The following is a 20,801-nucleotide window of genomic DNA, read 5'->3' as shown; positions in this document are numbered from 1 at the left end:
GGGTCACCTAACAAACACTCTACTCGTAACTATAACCTACTATTATTAATGTATACAACATTTAGCACAAGAGCACTGAGCCACCAAGAAAACGTTACATTAATCTTCACTAAAATCCTTACCTGATGCTTCATTGTGTTTTGGAATTAACCCTTGAAGTCTTGAAAGCTATGCTAGGGGGCTGCACGTTCTGAAAGATTCTACCAAACTGTGGGGGAGGGGGTGGGAACCTTTGGACATGAGTCCAGTAAAAAACTGTGTTTGTTATCTGGGGACCACTAGCTGAGCTAAATTTGGAGAGGCTCATCAACAAGACCATCACCGAATAATTTTTTGGAGGGATTTTAATCTGTATCAATTAAGTACCCATGCTGATGAAATCAGATTTTTAAAGGCGACAGAAATGTTCTTCACTGTTACAAAAAGTGCTGCTGCAAAAGAATATTGTACACAGTAAGAGCAATATCATATGATGATCAACTGTGAATGACTTTGCTTTTTTCGGCAATACAACGATCCAAGACAATTCCAAAGGACTCATGATGAAAAAATACTATACATCTCCAGAGAAAGAATTGATTAAGTCAGAATGCAGATCAAACCATGCTATTTTTTGCTTTATTTTTGGGGGGGTGGGTTTTTTGTTTGTGTTTTCATAACATAACTAACATGTAAATGTTTTGCATGATTGCACACATAAAACCTATATCAAATTGTCATCTCAGGGAGGGGGGAGTGGAAGGAGAGAGGGAGAAAATTTGGAACTCAAAAATTTTAAAAACGAAGTGTAAAAAATGGGAGGAGGAGTTTTGTTTCCACAGAATTGAAGGTGTACCTTTCCCCTCCCCCACCCCAGCTTTAGCAGAAACCAGGCCTCAGGTTGGTCAGGTGAAAGGTCAGAGGCTTGTATCTGGCCAATGAAGAGTCTTGTGGGAGATTTGAGGTGAGGGTCTATTAAAGGACTGGCATCCATCTGAGTCCTTTGTACTTTCTCCTGTACTCTGTTCAGGGGAGGTACCCATTTATTCAGGGGGAATAAATGTAAATTATAATTAAAACGTTCCTGACTTCCCAACGAGTCTTGCTTATTCCTAGACAATGTATGTTTCTAATACGAAGTTAATAATTGCTTTTACATGTAATTGAGAAAAAATATTCAAGAAGGTACAGTTATAAATATTTTGGTATATATCAAATCTTTCTGTCTTTGATCACCTTAGAGTAGGTATGATGGGGTTTAGACTATGGGAACCCCCTTGGGCCCCAAAAGAATTTGGGTCCTTTTTGAGAGGGAAATGATGGGGTTTAGACTGTGGGAACCCCCTTGAACCCCAAAAGAATTTGGGTCCTATTTGAGGGGGGAATGATGGGGTATAGACTGTGGGAATCCCCTTGAGCCCCACTCTGAATCTTCCCACTTCATCTAGCTTTTTGTGCCCAAATAGCCTAGCCTAGGCTTGAGTAGAGATTTGGGGTTGAGGGGTCCTCGACACCCCAAAGTACAGCCATGCCAGGTCCTGCTGAAAGAATTCAACCAAAGCCTTCTCAGCCAAAGAAGTTTATTAAGAGTTTGCCATAGTTGGTTCTCTTAAGAAATCCCACCTTTTGACGTCTGTTTTCAGAAGTGGGCCAGATTCAATCTACTGAGCTGATTGAATCTGAGAGCCTTCATAGAGGCAAGATGAGACTTATATACACAAATATTGTAGGAGGGGTCTAGGATGGTCTTGAGTAGTCTGGGATAACTAGAGGAGGGGTTTAGAATGGACTGGGGTGACTGGGGTGAGGTCAGACTCCAGGGTGGGAAATAGCTGAAGGCTGCCTGGAGACAACAGACAATAAGAGAGCTAGGGTATAGATATTTTGATCACTATCACCGGTGGGAAACAGCCAGAAGGCAATCCAGAGATAACCAAACAATGGAAGGCTAGGCTAGGCTATTTGGGCATGAAAAGCTAGATCAAGTGGGAAGATTCAGGATGGGGCTCAAGGGGGTTCCCACAGACTGTATTCCAGGTTCAAGGGGGTTTCCCAGAGACTGTACCCTCATTAGGTATATGCCTAGCATTAAGATCTCTGGGTCAAAGAATATAGACATTTCAAGCATTTTCTTTACATAATCCCAAACTACTTTCCAGAACTGGGCATGACCAATATTTGTGAAAAATGCTTAGCACAGTCCTTGGCACAAAGTAGGTACTATATAAATGCTTATTCCTTTTCTCCTCCCCTTTCCATTACCTACCTCAAACTGGATTATTTGTAGATACTTGGATGTACATTCATGTTTATTAAAAGCACTTTATACTTATGTAGTACATAAAGTTCTATATAAATGTAACCTATCATTACTATACATGATATGACACCAATTTGCACAACCTTGGAACAAACTCAGTCATTTGTGCTTCATGGAAATTTTCTAGAGCTGGGAAAAAGGTCACCCCTAGTCCTGCCGTGGAAGATTTAGAACCAGCCACAACCCTTAGGGTTAACAAAGGCAGCACCAAGAACTTGGGAGCCAACTTTCCTTCCAGCAGTTTACCCAGACAAATGGGCCAGGGTGGGGGTGGGGTGGGCTACAGAGCCTATTCAAATTCCAAACAGCACATTTCTAACTGAAGAGGAAATAATTTCAAAACTTCCGCTACCTCCTCTTAGATAATGCCATCAATATTAGTACCTTGTACATTAAGTGCCAAAAAAACAAAACAAAATACTTAAACAAATGATTCCATTTAAGGGATTACCCTGAAAATATACTTTGGAAAACACTCTCCTAGAGATTCCAACTAAAACACTTCTCATTGTATACAACATAGTAGGGGGCAGTGAAAAAGGGCACTGGCTCTTTTTAGAGTTAGAAGGCTTCAGTTCAGATCCCAGCTCTGCCATTTATACTCTGATCTTTGGCAAACTGCTTAACCTCTCTGGGACTCAGATCCTCACTGCACTCAATCTCTATGGTTCCTTTCAGCTCTAAATCTATAATCCTAAATCATATTCCAAAGACCTAAATATGAGACATTACAACTTGTATACATCAAGTAACTTAATTATAGCCAATATTAAATTTAGCAGCTTTTCAGCAATTGAATATAATAGATACCCATATCTAAGACTCAAAAAGGGTTTTCTTTTTCATACCCAGAGACAGCAGTTTTTAGTATAAACTATGTAGCTGTCCAGAGCAGCCAAAATATAATCCCCAAATAGGTACTATGTTTGACCTACAAATGTGTCTTTGCATTGTTGTATATGAGAAAACATTCTTCTAGAGAGGAGGTTCTTAATCTTTTTTGTATCATGGACTGGGCTGGCAAAACTTAAGACTTCTCAGAATGTTTTCAAAAGCATAAAATAAAATGCACAGGATTACAATGGAAATGAAATGTACTGAAATGCAGTTATCAAAATATTAAGAAAAACCCCAACAAATTTATGAATGCCAGGTTAAAACCCCTTGCCTACAGTGTAAGAATTTATCTATTCTATCAGTCACAGATTTGAAAGCTAGAAGTCATCTAAATCGGCACACCTAACAAATGAGGAAATTTAGGCTCAAAGAGATATTATGTGACTTGCCCATATCATAAAATTAGCTATAATAGAACTGGACCTAAAATTGGTCTCTCTACAATACTAAAGGTCTCTGATGAAATCTAAGTTTTAAGAAAGTTCTGTGAATGGTTCTATGCTGTGTGGGTTGGAGAACTGTGAAGACTTCACAGGGTATGGTCTAATGGAGAGGTTTTGGGATTTGGCCTTGTAATTTTGGGAAGGCATGCCCTTCCCTCTCTCTCTCTCAGATGTTAGAAGATAATGAACTTCCTGTGAGCTATTTGTTCTCTGCTCTGGGAAGGGTCTCTCCTTCCCCCATCCCATTTCTCCTCCTAGACTTTCAGACGCCACCCTGGCAGTTGAGTTCTGATAGGGAAAAACCTGGACGAACGGGATCAATCTTGGTCCTCTGTGTAGTTTTCGCGCCTACACTGTAAGCCCGCCTCTCAGTCAACGGTGAGAAGGGATAGAGGTGAGTGAGAATCTTTTTCATTAAGACTATAAATTAGGGCAGGTTCTCTTTTACCTCGCCTCCTCCCTTACGGAGGTGTGTCCGAGTCTTGCAAGGCTTGTAGAATAAAATTTACTTTGTTTCTCTTAAAGATGTCTCTCCTATTATTTAAAGATTCTGTCCCATACAATGCCCTGATAACCTGTTTTGTGAATGTTACCATATGACTAGAACAAGTATCTAAATAATTATTCCCATTGATGTGACGGGGAAGTGAAGGAAGTGAGAAATTAATGATGCAGATAACCTAAAAGCATATCCAAAAATGATGTATAGTTGGCTTTAGAACTTACTTCTGTACTTGTATTTGAATAGTTCTGTCTAATGTCTTGGGAATTCTTAACAAGATGAGTCACTACAAGCTCAATGAGTCAGCAGTGTGATATGGCAGCCAAATTTAATGAGTCTCTAGGCTACATTAATAGAAATACAGTGTCCGAAGCAAAGGAGCAATAGTGCTCTGCATTCTACACTACCGGATCCCATCTGTATCATATGTCCAACTCTGGTATCACATTTTTGAACGAACCTTGACAAGGAATGTATCCAGAAGAGGGCAACTAATATATTCAGGGAATTCAAAATCAAGCCATGTGAGATCACTTGAAAGAACTGGGGATATTTAGTCTAGAGAAAAGAAAATTCATGGATAATATTGTAACTGTTGTCAAAATAAACATGTTATATATAAGATAATTAGACTTGCTCAGCTTGACTGCAGAGCTGTGATTCATGGATAGATTTTAGCTTAATATAAAGAAAAAAGGAGGCAGCACGGCACAGCGGATATACTGGGCCTGAGCTTCAGCAACACTTGAGCTCGGGTCCTACCTGGGAACATACACTGGCTCTGTGACTAAGCAAATCACTTAACCTCTTTATGTCAGAGACAAGTCTTCAAGATTACAGTGTGCGTAACAGCTGCTCAACTGCACTGGTAAAGAGTGTTTCCTACACCAAAGGAAAGCACAGGTATGGACCAGGATGAAAAATTTGCTAACTGTTGCTGTTCAGTCATGTCCAACTCTTTGTGATCCCATTTGGGGTTTCTTGATACTGGAGTGGTTTGCCATTTCCTTCTCCTCATTTTACAAATAAGGAACTGAAGCAAACAGTGTTAAGTGATTTGTCCAGAATCACACAGCAAGTGTCTTGAGCCAAACTTGAACTCAGGTCTTCCTGACTCCATGACCAACACTCTATCCACTGTGCCACCTAGCTACCCCTAACAATCAGAGCTGTCCAAAAATGGAATGGAATGCCCCATGAGGTAGATAATTTTCTATCACTGGACATCTTCAAGTAGACTGGATGATCATTTTTCATTGATGTTGTAGACAAGATTCATGCTTTAGGCATGGGCTGAGCTAGATGAGCTCGTAAGATCATTAAAAAAAAAGACTTTTATTGCTGTCTTTTCTTTTTATGTCACTTAGATTTCCCCATATCTCCTCTCCCAGTGAGCAATCCCTTTTATAAGTTTTTTTAAATTTCAAAAAGACAATAAAAATTCAGCAAAACTCATCAATATAATTGAAAACTAATGTTATTTATATGCTGTGCACTCTCCCTTCCTACTCCTCCCCCAGCCCCTCGTCCCCTGCCCCTACAAAGAAGCAGGGTGACAAGACTTTTCATCTTCTCTTTGAGGCCAAGTTTGCTCTTTATACATTTGCAGTATTCATTTTTGACTGTTCTGTGGTGGTTCTTTTTATTTACATTGTTGCAGCCATTGTAATTTATGGTTTTCCTGGCTCTGCTTACTTCCCTTTGTATCAGATGTCAGTCTTTCCATGCTTCTCGGTATTCATCATATTCGTTGTTTCCTATATGTGGAACATTTTATGCCATTTTATATAATTTTTAATTTCAACCAGACCCAGAGCCTGAATTAATGAGTAACTGGAAGAAGATCCAGGACCTGGGCTTCTTTGTTCTGTAGAGTTGCTCAGGAAATACCCTTACCACTGTCAACAGGGCCAGATCAGACTGACCTAAGGACATTCTTACCCCTGTTAGCCACTAAGAAGACCACCTCACTTAATGTTCTATGGATATATACTTTAACTGACCTTTGTCTACACTCTTGTCTTTACAAACCGATTCCATTAAGGAAAATCCTCTTCTTGTATCATGGTTAAACATACATGGGGGTCATAAAAGTGAGGTAACATAGGCTTGCTGGGTCTGCTAAAATAACATATATACATTTTCTCATTCCTTTGTTCAGACAGCCAGAACTTATGCTCTGACTCCTTGTACGTACAAGTAAGCTATCTTAGCTATGCTTCAAAGGAAAAAACATGGATTTTTCTATCACCTAGCTCTGTTGTTTCCTTCAACCAAATTTTCAGGTTCAACATATAGCGCAGTAATATTCTATTATATTCATGTACAATTGGTTTAGTCATCCCTAGGCCAGTTCTAAGTTTACGAATCTATGACGGTATAATACCACACTATTTTTATGCTCATGGAACTCTGACTTTCACTAGAGGACAATGTCCCTGGATGATTCTTCATATCATCCAAACATCCTGAGCCAGGAAGACTTAGTATGATAATTGCTTTCTGTTGCAACTTGCAGATTCTCCCTCTGCTACCATTACTCAATAGTTCCACCTTTGAGGGTCCCTCACTCCATTCTTCTCTATCTCCTGGTCTAGGGCACTGCTGCTGTTTACTCACTGTCCTTCCTTTCTTAAGTACCTCAGCACATAGCTCACAATGTCATCTCCAACAATTCCCCACCTCCTAATTAAGGACTTCAAACTGATGTCCCTTCAAATACTCTGGTCTCTCAGTTATCAACCTCAAATCCCATGGGGGACATTTTTAAAGGAAACTGATTATGGTGAGGGCTGGAAGTGGCAACAGATAACATACCTGAAAAACTGTATAATCTTAATTTTTTGTTATTCTGAACTCAGCAAACACCAATAAGCATAAGCATTTCCACATACACAAAAGAGAATTGTACATAAAATTATGAATTTTTATTATGTACCCCTTTCTTTTAAAAAAATCAAGTTTCAAAGCTCTCCTACTTGTCTGTTTCCTAATATCCTTCTGTTCTCTTTTGTACCTAAAAAAGTTACTATTACTATCTTTTCTTCCTTTTCTTTGGAGGGCAGGGCAATCATTATTGCTAGTTCCCCTCTACCTCCCAAGTCTCCTCCTCCAATTAAAAAAGACAATCTTTTAACAAGCAGGAATAGTCAAGCAAAAGAAATCCATAAAACAGCCACATCAAAAAATGTTTATCTCAATTTGTACCATGAATCTCATTGTCAGGTGATAGGTGGCATCTTTCATCATCAGTCCTTGGGATTTGTAAATAGTTATTGCTTTGAAAAGTTCTTAAATCAGGACTAACATCTTCACTGTCAGCCACCCAAAAAGATAGTCATATATTGGTCCTCACATCACACATAACTGTGCCATCTTTATGATACTGAGCTCTGAAATTTCTTAACAATTCAGAAGAGTACAATTTCCTGTTTTAATTTTTGTCCATAAAAGTATTTTTATGTAACCTTTCAATAATATCCAGCAGTATCCACAGAACAAGCATAATCCCCTTTCCAAAAGGCATTTTAGAAGACCACTATCAGATTATCCCCTAAATTTTCTTTTCTCCATGTTAATCTCTGGTCCTTTCATATGGCACGATTCTGAATCTCATCATCCTAAACGTCCTAACTTTCCAGTTTGTCAATGTTCCCTCTAAATACGTGGTGCCCAGACTGAGCACAATACTCTAGATCAGGTCTAGCCAACATCAATACTGTCATCTTCCTTGTCCTGGGCACTAGATTTCTATGAACATAGCTTAAGATTGCATCAGCTTTGAGGAAGTAGCCATGCCACACTGCTGACTTACATTGATCTGGAAGTCAAGTAAAACTCAGAAATAATTTTTTACATGAACTGCTGCTAAGATAGGTCTCCCCCATCCTATTACGTCACTCTTTTTTAACAGATGCCTTTTGTTTTTACATTATATTCATTTACATTGCATTACTTCTATCCACTTTAAGGCCAGGACAACATTTTTTATCTACCATTTCTGCCGGTGTGGCTGCGGGTTCCTGGGGCCTGAGCTCTGCAGGGGCTCTCGCTGGAAGGCCTAGAGACAATGTTAGAAGTTCACAGTTAAGGAGTATAATTGAAGCTGTCTCTTTTTATACCTTTTAAACTGATGCAACATTCTCCTAGGAGTTTTCTTTTGGGGATCTATTTGAGGAGAAGATCGGTGGATTCTTTCAATTTCTATTTTATCCTCTGGCTCTAGACTATCAGGGCAATTCACCTTGATCATTTCTTGAAAGATGACAGCTAGGCTCTTTTTTTGATCATGGCTTTCAGGTAGTCCAATAATTTTTAAATTATCTCTCCTGGATCTATTTTCTAGGTCAGTGGTTTTTCCAATGAGATATTTCACATTGTCTTCCATTTTTTCATTCCTTTGGTTCTGTTTTATAATATCTTGATTTCTCATAAAGTCATTAGCTTCCACTTGCTCCAATCTCATTTTTAAGGTAGTATTTTCTTCAATGGTCTTTTGGACCTCCTTTTCCATTTGGCTAATTCTGCCTTTCAAGACATTCTTCTCCTCATTGGCTTTTTGGAGCTCTTTTGAACATTTGAGTTAGTCTATTTTTTAAAGTGTTGTTCTCTTCAATATTTTTTTTCAGTATTTCTTTGGGTCTCCTTTAGCAAGTCATTGATTTTTCATGGTTTTCTTCCATCATTCTCATTTCTCCTCCCAATTTTTCCTCTACTTCTCTAACTTGCTTTTCCAACTCCTTTTTGAGCTCTTCCATGGCCTGAGACCAGTTCATATTTTTCTTGGAGGCTTTTGGTATAGGCTCTTGGACTTTGTTGACTTCTTCTGGCTGTATGTTTTGGTCTTCTTTGTCACCAAAGAAGGATTCCAAAGTCTGAGACTGAATCTGGGTGTGTTTTCGCTGCCTGGCCATGTTCCCAGCCAACTTACTTGACCCTTGAGTTTTTCGTCGGGGTATGACTGCTTATAGAGCAAAGAGTACTTTGTTCCAAGCTTGAGGGGATGCGCTGTTGATTTCAGAGCTATTTCTATACAGCTAGCTCTGCCACACCAGCACTCCTCCTTCCCCAAGAACCACCAACCCGGACCTGACGCAAATCTTAAGGAGGCTCTGCACTCCTGCTCTGATCCGCCACTTAATTCCTCCCACCACATGGGCCTGGGGCCAGAAGTAACTGTAGCTGTAGTTCTGTAGCTGCACCTCCCTCGCTGCCCCTGGGGCAGTGGCCGAACCACAAACTCTGTCCCCTGTGGCTTTTCCCACTAACCTTCTCTGTTGTCTTTGGTGTTTGTGGGTTGAGAAGTCTGGTAACTGCCACAGCTCACTGATTCAGGGTGCTAGGGCCTGTCCTGCCTGGCTCCTGGTCTGGTTGGTCCTGCTGCCTCCCATGCTGAGCTCTGCTCCCCTCCACTCCATGCAGGATAGACCTCATCCAGGGACCATCCAGGCTGTCCTGGGCTGGATCCCTGCTTCCCTCTGCTATTTTGTGGGTTCTGAAGTTCTAGAATTTGTTCAGAGCCATTTTTTTTATAGGTTTTTGGAGGGACGTGGTGGGGAGTTCATGCAAGTCCCTGCTTTCCAGCCGCCATCTTGGCTCCACGACTGTACCTTGACAGCATCTTTCAAGAAATTATCAAGGAAATCTGCAGAGAAGCACCAACATCTGGGTTTTCAAAGCCAGGGGGAGGGGCTCCTTAACAGCAGCTACCTACAGTCTTGTCACCAACATTCTTTCAATGAGTGCGCTCCCCGATGCAACATTCTTGATCCCTAGCAAATCAGCTGGGGTGCAATTGGCACATTTACCCTTATCTCCAATTCCATGATGGTCTCCGAGATCCTGGGGACAATCAAGCAGTTATCTTTCAAATGAATCTCAAAGTCTACATGGCACAGCATCCAATGACCTCTCAAACATCACGCAAGTCCTAAACAGTCCTTTTAGCACAGGTTTTTTAGATAATCCCAAAATTGAAGTGTGGGGGAGGGGGACAGTTTATTGTATATGCTGTCAGACACAGGCCTTATGGCAGTTGGTTTTGCCTGGTTTTTTTTCCCTGTTATAAGGGTTGATTCTACTGGGATGTGACTCTACTGTAAAAAAAACAAACAAAAAAAATCAATAAAACATTAAATTTGTTTTGCTCATTTGAGATGTTTTTAGACCCTGTGTCTTTCCATCTAATATGTCAGCTACCCATTCCAGCTTTGTATTACATCAGGTTTGTCAGGCATGGCTTCTATATTATAATCCAAGTCACTGATTTTTTTTTAATTGGACATGATAGAACTGAAGACAGAGCCATGTGACACACCACTAGGAACCAGGCTACCAAAGTACATAACTGAACCAAGGTCCAGCTGCCATATCTCTACTTTGTCCACAAGAATACCATAAGAGACTTGTCAACTGAACTCAAGATATAATCTGTCTACAGCATTTCTCTAAAAGCTTAGCACTGCTCCCTTGTTAGTCCCTTTAGTAAAATGTTTTCATGAATTGCTATCCCACACATCCCCAAATTCATTACCCGGTGGCTAACTTTTTGATGATGAACTTCTACAACTTTAATTAGGTTAGATCCCTAACAGCCCACACAGTCCTGTGGGGATTAAAATTGTCCACCCTACAATAAAAGAAACTGAGGCAAAGCTCTGAGCCAACGGCATTTTATTAAAGGATCCATGGTCCCCTCTAATGAAGTGAGCCTCAGATCTTCCTCATGATCTAAGATGTCCCCTTCTTCCAGAACCTTTTATTTATAGTATTTGATACCGAGATATTCAAAAGAGGCATGGTAAAACACAGAATTTCATTGGTTGATAGACCTTGCTCTTGAGAGACAAAAATGACATATTAGTGTGGGTGGGGTGAGGGTGTGTCACATATTGGGTGAAGCATAGAGCATCTCCATTAAGTTGTCATAAGATGATCACCTGCTCACATTTGACAGAAGAGAATGGTTCAGAGGTGCAAAAATAAATTGGAGGACTTTCCATGTAATTGAGTCACCTCAGCCACATTGGGCTTGGTCACCATGATAAGGAAAAACAAAGGTGGAGGGCATCTAGCTAGTTTTCTATGATTATTCAAGTGATCTTACAATCTGTAGCTCATAGCTCTGGGTCCTAATATACAGAACTTATAACTGCTACCCCTATGGAATCATATCAAATTGTTGATACTGATTGGAATAGAGTAGGGGTCAGATGAATAATTTTTCACATTCCATTGTTAGGATTGTACCAGTCTAGTGTCCCTATCATAAAAGGAAATTAATAATATTCTTGAATTCCTACTGGTCTTGTCAATAACACTTATTTGGCACTTAATCATATGCTTCCTAGGATTTTCTTTTTAAACTGTGACATGTATGCCCTGTCTCTGTATGCTACAGAGGAAAATATGCAGACTGCCCTAGAGTTAGATGGTAGGAGATGCTGGTTTAAGCAAGGCTTTGCCACTAGCCAGCTATGACTTTAAGCAAATTATTTTCATTTCCTTGGGTCTCCGTTTCTTTATGATAAAATGAAGGGGTTAAATTAGATGACCTTGAAAGTCCCTATCCTGGCTTTAGGTCTAAGTTCAGTTCCTTAAGAATAAGATCTAGCTAGGACTTGACTCTCAAATATTTATTGAATGAATAGAGGAGTTTTAAATCTTCAAGATACAAAGCCAGAACGTGAAAAAGATGGACTAGAAGAATGAGGATGAGTTAACTTCACCAAGTAGAGCTATTTTTAATTTTTAGTTTTTTAGGGGGGCCACCTGACTTCCAACCACACAGAGGCTCTTTCAAAGAGAAAATGCCTCTTTAAAGACAATTTATCCTACTTCTCCCATCTTCTCATTCATATTAGATCTATTCTTTGCACAATAGAAACAAAGATGCTAATTGATTGGGGAATGGCTCAACAAATTATGGTACATAAATGTAAGGGACTATTACTGTGCTGTAAAAAATGATGAATATGACAAATACAGAGAAGTATGTGGAAAGACATTAGCTAATAAATGGTGAAATAAACAGAACAAGAAAACAATATACACAGTGACTACAACATAAATGAAAACAATAACCACATAACAGTTGAAAGTGAATGTCATAACATTATGAAAAGATCTCTATTTCCTTTCCAGAAGTGGGACTCCTTACACAGATGTGAAACACTTGTACATATTTTCAGATTTTTTTCAATGTACAGTTTTTCTGATTTTTTTTTCTCTTCTTCGTCTTTTTCTTTTGAAAAATATTCTTTGTCAGGCAGCTAGGTGGCACAGTGAGAACACCTGCCCTGGAGTCAGGAGGACCTGAGTTCAAATCCAGTCTCAGACACTTGACACACTAGCTGTGTGACCTTGGGCAAGTCACTTAACCCCAACTGCCCTGCCTTCCCCCTTCAAAAAAAAAAATAACAAAAAATATTCTTAGGAGGAATGATACAGGGGGAAATGTAGGCAATGTAAAAATAAAAGATGACAATAAATTTATTTTTTTAAAAGTCTACAATGAAAAAAATACATTTAAAAAACCTACTCTTTACCTTTATTATAATCTCTGGTCCCTTGATCCATCCCTATTCTCCAAGGCCATCTTTCTTATTTTGTCTTGACTTATTTCCAAACTTACCCCTGATCTCATGGACTGCCTCAATCAACATGCATTTGTCATGCCAGGCATTGTTAGGCATACAAATACAAACAATGAAATAACTCCTTTTCCTAATGTAGGAGACAATTATATATAGAATAACTATAAAGAGAACAAATAGAAATAAATACAAGATACTTGGGAAGAAGACTAAGCAGGTAAGGAGATCAGGAAAGGATTCACTAAAAGGCAGTGTCTAAACTGCATCCTGAAGGAGAAAAAGGATTCTATGAAGTAGAGAGAGGGAGCATATTACAAGTGCAAGGGAAAGCCAATGAAGAGGCAAGACACATGTGTGAGAAAGGGAAAGACAGCCACTTTAGCTGGGTTAGAATATAGGAGGGGGACTAATATACAAAGAAGAGAGAAGGACAGGTTAGGGCCAAGTTATAAAAGGCTTCAAAAGGTAAACAGGACAGTTTATATTTTATCAGGGGGCAACAGGAACTGAGACCACTGGAATTTTTTGAGTAAGAGAGTGACATGGTCAGATCTGCACTTAAGGAAAATGACTTTAGCATGTGCGTGGAAGATGACCTAGACCTCAGACAGGGATACTAACTAAGAGGGTGGGCAAAAGTTGCTAAGGCTTGAACTGATGGGTGATTATATGAAAATGGTTGTGAGGGATGTGGTAAAGGTAGAAACAGCAAGATTTGCAGCTAGCTAAATATTTCCCCCCAAACCTTCCTCCTTACTACTTCCCTACTGCTGTAGAGGGTAACACCATCCACCCAGTCCCTTAGGCTTACAACCTAGAAGTCATCCTGAATTTCTCACTATCTCTCATCCTCCATATCTAAGCTGTCGCCAAAGCCTGTGGATTTCACCTTCGCAAGATCTCTCTAATACCCTCCCTTTTCTCCTCTGACACTTTCACATCACTTCATGCCTGGATTAGTGCAATAGCCTGCTGGTGTGACTGCCTGTCCTCAAGTCTCTCTACACTCCAATCCACCCTCTATGCAGCCACTAGTGAGGTTCCTAAAGCACCAGTGTGATACAATGTCATCCACTTACCCAATAAACTACAGTGGCTCCCTATTGCCTTGAGGAGCAAATGTTCTACTTAGCATCTGAAGCCCTTCATAACCTAGCCCCCTCCTACCTTTCCAGTCTTCTTACACCTTACTCCCAGACATATACTCTTGATCCAGTGACACTGGCCTCCTGGCTGTTCCTAGAACAAGAGGTTCCATCTCTTGGCTCCAGGCAAATCTCTTCTTGAGAGTAAGGACTATCTTTTCCTCTTTTTATATACCCAGCACTTATCACAGTACCTGGCACACGGTGAGTATAATAAATTTATATAATAAATGTTTATTGATTGGTGAGGTAAGGAAGAGGAACTGAGGATTAACATCAAGGTTATATACCTGAATGATGTGCCTTCAACAGAAACAGGAAGCTTGGGAATAGTGGTGGTTTTAGGGAAAAGGATAGTCTGCTCTGAACATATTAGTTCTGAGATTTCCATGGGTTATCCAGTTTGAAATGTCCAACAGGTAGACAATGATGTAGAACATGAGCTCAGTAGAGAGACTAAAGCTGGATGGATATATTGATTGGGAATCATTTGAATAGAGATAATAACTGAACCCATGGGATCTGATGAGATCACTGAGAGGGAAGAAGACCCAGGACAGAGCTTTAGGGAACGCCCCAGGTAGTGGCCACAATATGAACGATGATGTATGTAGCAAAGGACAATGAGAGGGTGCAATCAGATGGGGGAGACTCAAGAGAGAAGAGGGTCACAAAAACCCAGAGAGGAAAGAATATCCAGGAGGAGAAAGAGGTGAATAGGTCAAATGTAGCAAAGACAAGGATGAAGACCAAGAAAAGACTATCATATTTGCAACTGAGGGCTCACTGGTAACTCTGGAGAGACCCACTCAGTTTGATGATTAGAGCAATAGTTAGATGGTAAAGGTTTTAAGAAGTGAGAGGAAGCTTAGGCAGAAAATGTAGATAGCTCTTCCTGTCTACAGCCTAAAAAAAGCAGAAATGGCAAGGTCTAGTGAAAAATTTTTTAAGGATAGGGAAAACCTGGGCACATTTGGAGGCAGTAGGGAAGGAAACAGCATATGAGGAGGTTGAAGATTCAGAGGTGGGAGATGATTTAGGTTGTGACCTGCTAGAGAATAGGATGGGATAGGATTATGTGCACACATAAAAGGGCTGACAAAAAGGGCTACTTCATTATCAGGGTAAAAGAGGCAAAAATCAAGGGGTTTTGAGATGAACAGTTAGAAAAGAGCAGCTCATGGCAAATGCCCTCAATTTTCTTAGCAAAATGAAAGGCAAGGTACTCAGCTAAGAAAAGGGTGGGAGAAAGTGTAGGATGCTTGCTTATAGAAGAGAAAGTCTGGAAGAGTTTATGAGAAGTCAGTTAACAAGCATTATTAAGTGCTTATTCTATGACAGGGCTGTCCAAAATGCAGGCCGCCTATAAGCATAGAAATTTACATAAATGCTTTAGTAAAGGAATACCACAGAGCTCTCACTAAAATGGCAAATCAAAATATATCGTCTATTGTTTCAACAAAAACCTAAGGTTGGACAGCCCTGATCTAAGCCTTCAGTTAGTAACATTTTTGCTGGCAGAGGGTCTTTGCCTCAATGTCGATAGCTGCTGACTGATCAGGGTGGTGGTTACTGAAGGTTGGGGTGTTTGTAGCATTTTCTTAAAGTAAGACAACAATGAAGTTTGCCAAATTAATTGACTATTCCTTTCACTTGCACACTTAGAGGCCATTTGTAGGGTTCTTAATTGGCCTAATTTCAATATTGTTGTGTCTCAGGGCACAAGGAGGCCCAAAGAGAGGAAGAGAGAAGGGGAACGCTGATGAGCAGAGCAGTCAAAACAAACACATCATTTATCCATTAAGTTCACTGTCTTATATGGGCATGGTTCATGGTGCCCCAAAACAATTACAATACTAACATCAAAGATCACTGATCACAGATCACCATAACAGATATAATAAAAATAAATTCGAAATGTTGTAAGAATTAGCAAAATGTGACACAGAGACATGATGTGAGCACGTATGGCAGACTTGCTTGACATAGGTTGCCACAAACCTTCAATTTATAAAAAACATAATCATCTGCAAAGCACAATGAATCAAGGTATGCCTGTAGTTTCAAATTACGAGATTTAACCTTTTAGGTTAATCAGACAAATTTCTCCAGAATGTGGGTGGTGGGTGAAGTTACAAGGGTAAAGAATAGTGACAGGGCATATTAAATCTGGCTTAAGTCTTAACAAAATAGAATTAAAAATCAATCTTCAATTTAACATCCTGGTTGACTGCAGACTAATCTCATCACCTGAGAACCAATCTTATCTCTCAATGGGGAGGAGGTGAGATGTCACTTATTCTACCTCCTCACTGAAATATGTAGCCAATAAGAAAGCACACCTATGTTACTCTACAGTTTGCTCTGTCATCTTGTTAATCACTACGAAAGATCCTATCATCCCTAACTCAGGGCTTTTGGTCATCAAGAGATGCCACTGACCCCATTTATTGGCAATTGCTAGCCTCGCTAATAAATGGATTGTGCTTAGAACTTTGTCTCTCAAAATTTCTATCCTGGAACAAATCTTCAGTCTTTCCCCATCTACTGGCTCCTTCCATACTGACTACAGGCATGCCCATGAGATCTCCCCCACACTGAAAAAACTCTTATTTGATTTTACTATCCCTGCTAGCTATTACTCTATATATTTCTTTCCCATTTCTGCTAACCTCCTTGAAAAGGGTGTCTATACTCACCTCCATTTCCCCTCCTCTATCTTCTAAACCGTCTATAATCTGGCTCCCCACCTCATCATTCAACTGAAAGTGCTCTTGCCAAAGTTACTAATGATCCCTTAATTGCCTAATCTAATGGCCTTTTCTCAGTCTTCTACCCTCTTCAATCACTTTTGTGATTTTTTTTTCTCTTGGGTTTTCCTTTTCTCTCAGTTTTTGTAACACTGCTTTCTTGGTTTTCTCCCTACTTGTCTGGCCACTCCTGGGGCTCCTTTGCTGAATCATCATCCAGCTCCCGCCCACTAACATAGAGCATTCCTTTCTTTTCTCTTTCTACTATCTCCTGGTGATCTCATCAGCCCTCATGGTTCAATTACATCTATGCAGACGATTTACAAATCTGTCTGTCAAGCCCAAGACTCTCTTCGGAGATACTTGTCTTTCCAATGGCCCACTGGACGTCCCCGGGATACCTCAAAATTAACATGCCCCACACAGAACTCATTATTTTTCCCCCAAAGCTCTCCCCTCTTTCCAACTTTCCTATTATTGCCAACAGTAGCAACATTCTCCCAACCACCCAAATTCACAAGCTCAGTGTCATCCTCGACTCTTTGGTCTCGCTCACCTCACTTATCTAAACACTTGCCAAATCCTTTTGTTTCTACCTCCACAGCATCTCTCACATACATTCCCTTACCCACAACTCATGGACTATTCTACAGTTGGCTGTCAAAGTGATCTTCCTATAAGCCCTTTATCTGGCATTTAAGGTTCTTCCCAACCTGGCTTCTTCCTATCTTTATAGTCTTTTAACACTTTACTCCTCCCTCCATGAGGTCTACGATCCAACGCTATGTATCTACTTGCTGTTCTTCAAACCTAACTCCCCATCTCCCATTTCTGTGCCTTTTTGCTGGCTGGCTGTTCTCCATGCCTGGTATGCTCTCCCTTCTCACCTTATCCTCTTGGTATTCCTGGTTTCCTTCAAGACTCAGTTCAAACAGCATTCTCTGCAGGAGGCCTTTCCTGGTCCCTTTGCTTTGGGGGGGAGGGGGCTGCCACTTCCTGCTAATGCCTTTTCTCTGGAATTACCTTTCTCCTGCTCTGTATATATCTTGTCTGTAAGGTATTCATTTAGAAGTTGTCTTCTGCATTCTAATATGCATTCTCTGAGAGCACAGACTGTGGGTTGGGTTGGTTTTTTTTTTTTTTGTTTCTGGTTTTTTTTGAGGGGGACCGAGGGGTTTCTCTGTACCTTCAGTGCTTAGTACAGTGCCAGTTAATACATCACTCATGGATCAATTAATAAATGGATGGCTAAATAAATGCAGAGCTTAAGGCTTTTAAGTCTTTGAAAAAAAATTCTGCCTCTATTCCTAAAATCAGAAAGCACAATCAGAATTTAAATACATCTAAATTGAATAAAGTAACCATTGTAACAAAATATATCAACAGAAAAATAAAATGAATAGGGATTATGTTTCTCTGCAAAAAACATTTAATGAACAGCTAATATGTTCAAGGCAATTCCCAGTGCTTATGTAGTACAAAGATAAGTTAAAATATAAGACTGTGTCCTCAAGCAGCTTACTGTTCAATAGAAGAGATACAAGATACAAATAGTTGTGATGAGGCAGAATGTGATAAATTCAAATGAGTAGTTCAAAACAAAATGCAATGATAAATTTGAGAAAAGAGAGACCACTTCAAGAGATGGTTTCATGTAGTAGGTAGCATATGTACTGAGCTTTGTGAGAAGTTTCACATGGAGATGCAGATGGAGGCAGGGAGGACAACAGAAAAGCAGAGAGATCTCTTCCTGGAATGGAAAGTAGTAGCATTATTAAAGCAAGGAGAAGGCAGGATGAGAACAGGGAATGAACGACCAAGACATAGAAAGGGCAAGGGATGCAAGTGTGGAAGGGAATATATTGCTAAAATAGTGAACTACAGCTTCAGGACTATGGAAGAGAGAAAAGGAGTGAAAAGAGCAAGGGTGACAGATTACAAATAGGAAGGGTTAAGGAATAAAAATCAAAGAAGAAAAAGGGGGAAAAACAGGTATAGAAGGAATGCAACAGCAATCGGAGGGGGAAATTTGCTGGAAACTAGTCAGAAAGAGTATCTCAAGTTTTATAGTGTAACAGTTGTGAGCGACAGTAAAGTCTAAGATACGACCAAGATAGAACAGAGAGGAAGGTTCATAGAAAGGGAGATGACTGAGGGAGGAAGAAGCCAGAGTATCTGTTGCATCAATAACATATATACTAAAGTGGCTGAGGTTGATAGCAAGGGATAGGTTAGAAATGGAAGAGTTTAAAGCTAGATGCCAAAGTCACTGAAGAAAAAATGAGTACTTAAGTGGATATGACTGCCAAAGGAATCCAAAAGGTCTAATCAGCTGGCAAAAAGCTGAAAGAAAAGGTTTGAGTATGTAAAAAAATGCTGAAAATTATAATAACATACTATACAAATACAAGTAAAACTATTTGAAGAAACATTTTTTTCTTTTTTCAACTTGTAAAGATATTGTTCTCAGCCTTAACTATAACTAAAGCACTTTCTTTTAACTTTCTTCAAATGATAACAGGGAAGCTTTCTGCAAACCTCAGGTAAAATGAGCCCTAATTTCTCCCACTTCACATACATAGTATGCCCCTGAATGATTCAAATTGGACATCAAAAGTAAGTCTGGATAAATCAGGATCCCCACCAAAGAACTGCGTTACAGCGCTTTAAGGAGTATTCATTCACTCAGGCTCTCCCACTTCTGTGAGATACATTCCACTTCATTATTCTTTGATATCCTTCTAAGGCCAGGTCAAGTGCTACTTCCCCCAACCTCACTACCGCCCTCACCATTTCTCCTTCCCCAAACTTTTCTAGAACAATTTGTTTGGATTCCTACTTCACGGCTATTGCATTCTGCCTCACGTAAGGCCGATTTATTCCTTGGAATGTCGTGTCTCCTCCTGAGATAATATAAGCTTCTTGAGGGGCACTATGTCATTTTGTATTTATTCCCAGCACCTGGCACAGCGCCTTAATAGAATCATGGTTTGGAATTAGAAGGTGCTCACAAATCATCTAATTCAAACCCTTTATTCAAAGATGCACCTGCCCCAGGTCCCATTCGGGGAGAAACGGGGGGTAAGCTGGTGATGTCACTACAAGCAAATGTGCCCAGAGAGGGGAAGACACTTGCTCAAGGTCACACTGCTATCGAGCGGCGGCCGGGACTAGAACCCGGATCTCCTAACTCCCGGTTTAGCGGGGCGTCTTCTACACCACCACCGGCACGAAATCACTGTAAAACCACCACCAGCACCACCCATTACATCCACCGCCCTGCCTCCGACAAACAGCGACACCTCTCCAGCTGAAAAATGGGCACAGCGGCAGCCGGGGATGCTCGGGAGGAAGCCTTAATACAGACGCCGACGCGTCCTCGATCCCCAGAGCCGCGCGGGCGGCGGGGCCGGGGCAGAGCGAAAGGTCCACGGACAAGCATCGATGGGTAACCCCGCTCGCCCCGGAGCCCCACATTCCGGGCTCTGCAGTAACGCCCGGGACCGGAGCGCGGGAGGAACGACGCGACGCGGCGCGAGCTCGAAAACGCCACGAGAACGAGGCGCGTCCCCCTCCTCCGCTACTTGTTACGCCCCCAGACGCGGACAGCGCGCGACCCGTCGGGCCGCCGGCCCAGGCGGGCTAGCGTCTCCCGGGGCGGGGGGGAGGGGGAGGCCCCCCGAGCGCTCGCCGAAGCAACCCACCGCCGGCCGGGGCGCTACCTACCGGGGCTGGCCGAGTCCCTGCGACAGCCCCCCCGGAGAAAAGGGACGCGACGAGGAGGACAAGACCAAACCGCAGTCTCAACGGTCAGCAGCGACTGTCACCTCCTTGGGTCAGTAGCTGTTTAGCTGGAGACGAGGAGGAAAGAGGAGAGGCTTTCTACGTCACTGAAAGGGGGCGGGGCCATGAGGTCAGCGCTCCAGCGCGAGGGGAGAGGGGGAGGAGGAGGAGGCGGCGTGCGCCCGGTTCGCAGCACGTGATGCGCTCGGTCGCGCGGCCCGCCCCCCCCCTCCTCCCGCCCCTCCCCCCGCGGAGGTCTCCGGCCTTGTGACTCTCGGGGCTGGACTGGGCTGGGCTGGAAAGGTGGGGCTGGTCTTTCGGCCTCCGCGGCGGCCAGGTATTTGATAAGGCCGCCCCCGCCCTCCCCGAGTGACCAGGGGTGGCACTA

At 41.4% G+C, this 20,801-nt stretch overlaps 1 protein-coding gene across 1 annotated transcript in view; it reads right to left on the bottom strand.

The window, feature by feature from the left end:
* CDIP1 (cell death inducing p53 target 1) overlaps positions 1-20,532 on the bottom strand; it is a 60,233-nt gene extending 39,701 nt beyond the window's left edge. The window contains exon 1 of the mRNA XM_036739744.1: positions 20,357-20,532. The gene's annotated coding sequence lies outside the window, so the exon portion shown is untranslated. The remainder of the gene's footprint in view (positions 1-20,356) is intronic.
* Positions 20,533-20,801: the final 269 nt, after the last annotated feature.

The sequence above is a fragment of the Trichosurus vulpecula genome, chromosome 9 (genome assembly GCF_011100635.1).
Source record: "Trichosurus vulpecula isolate mTriVul1 chromosome 9, mTriVul1.pri, whole genome shotgun sequence".
Taxonomy (NCBI): Eukaryota; Metazoa; Chordata; class Mammalia; order Diprotodontia; family Phalangeridae; genus Trichosurus; species Trichosurus vulpecula.
The sequence above is the reverse complement of the archived record's forward strand: the minus strand, read 5'-3'. Positions and strand labels throughout refer to the sequence as shown.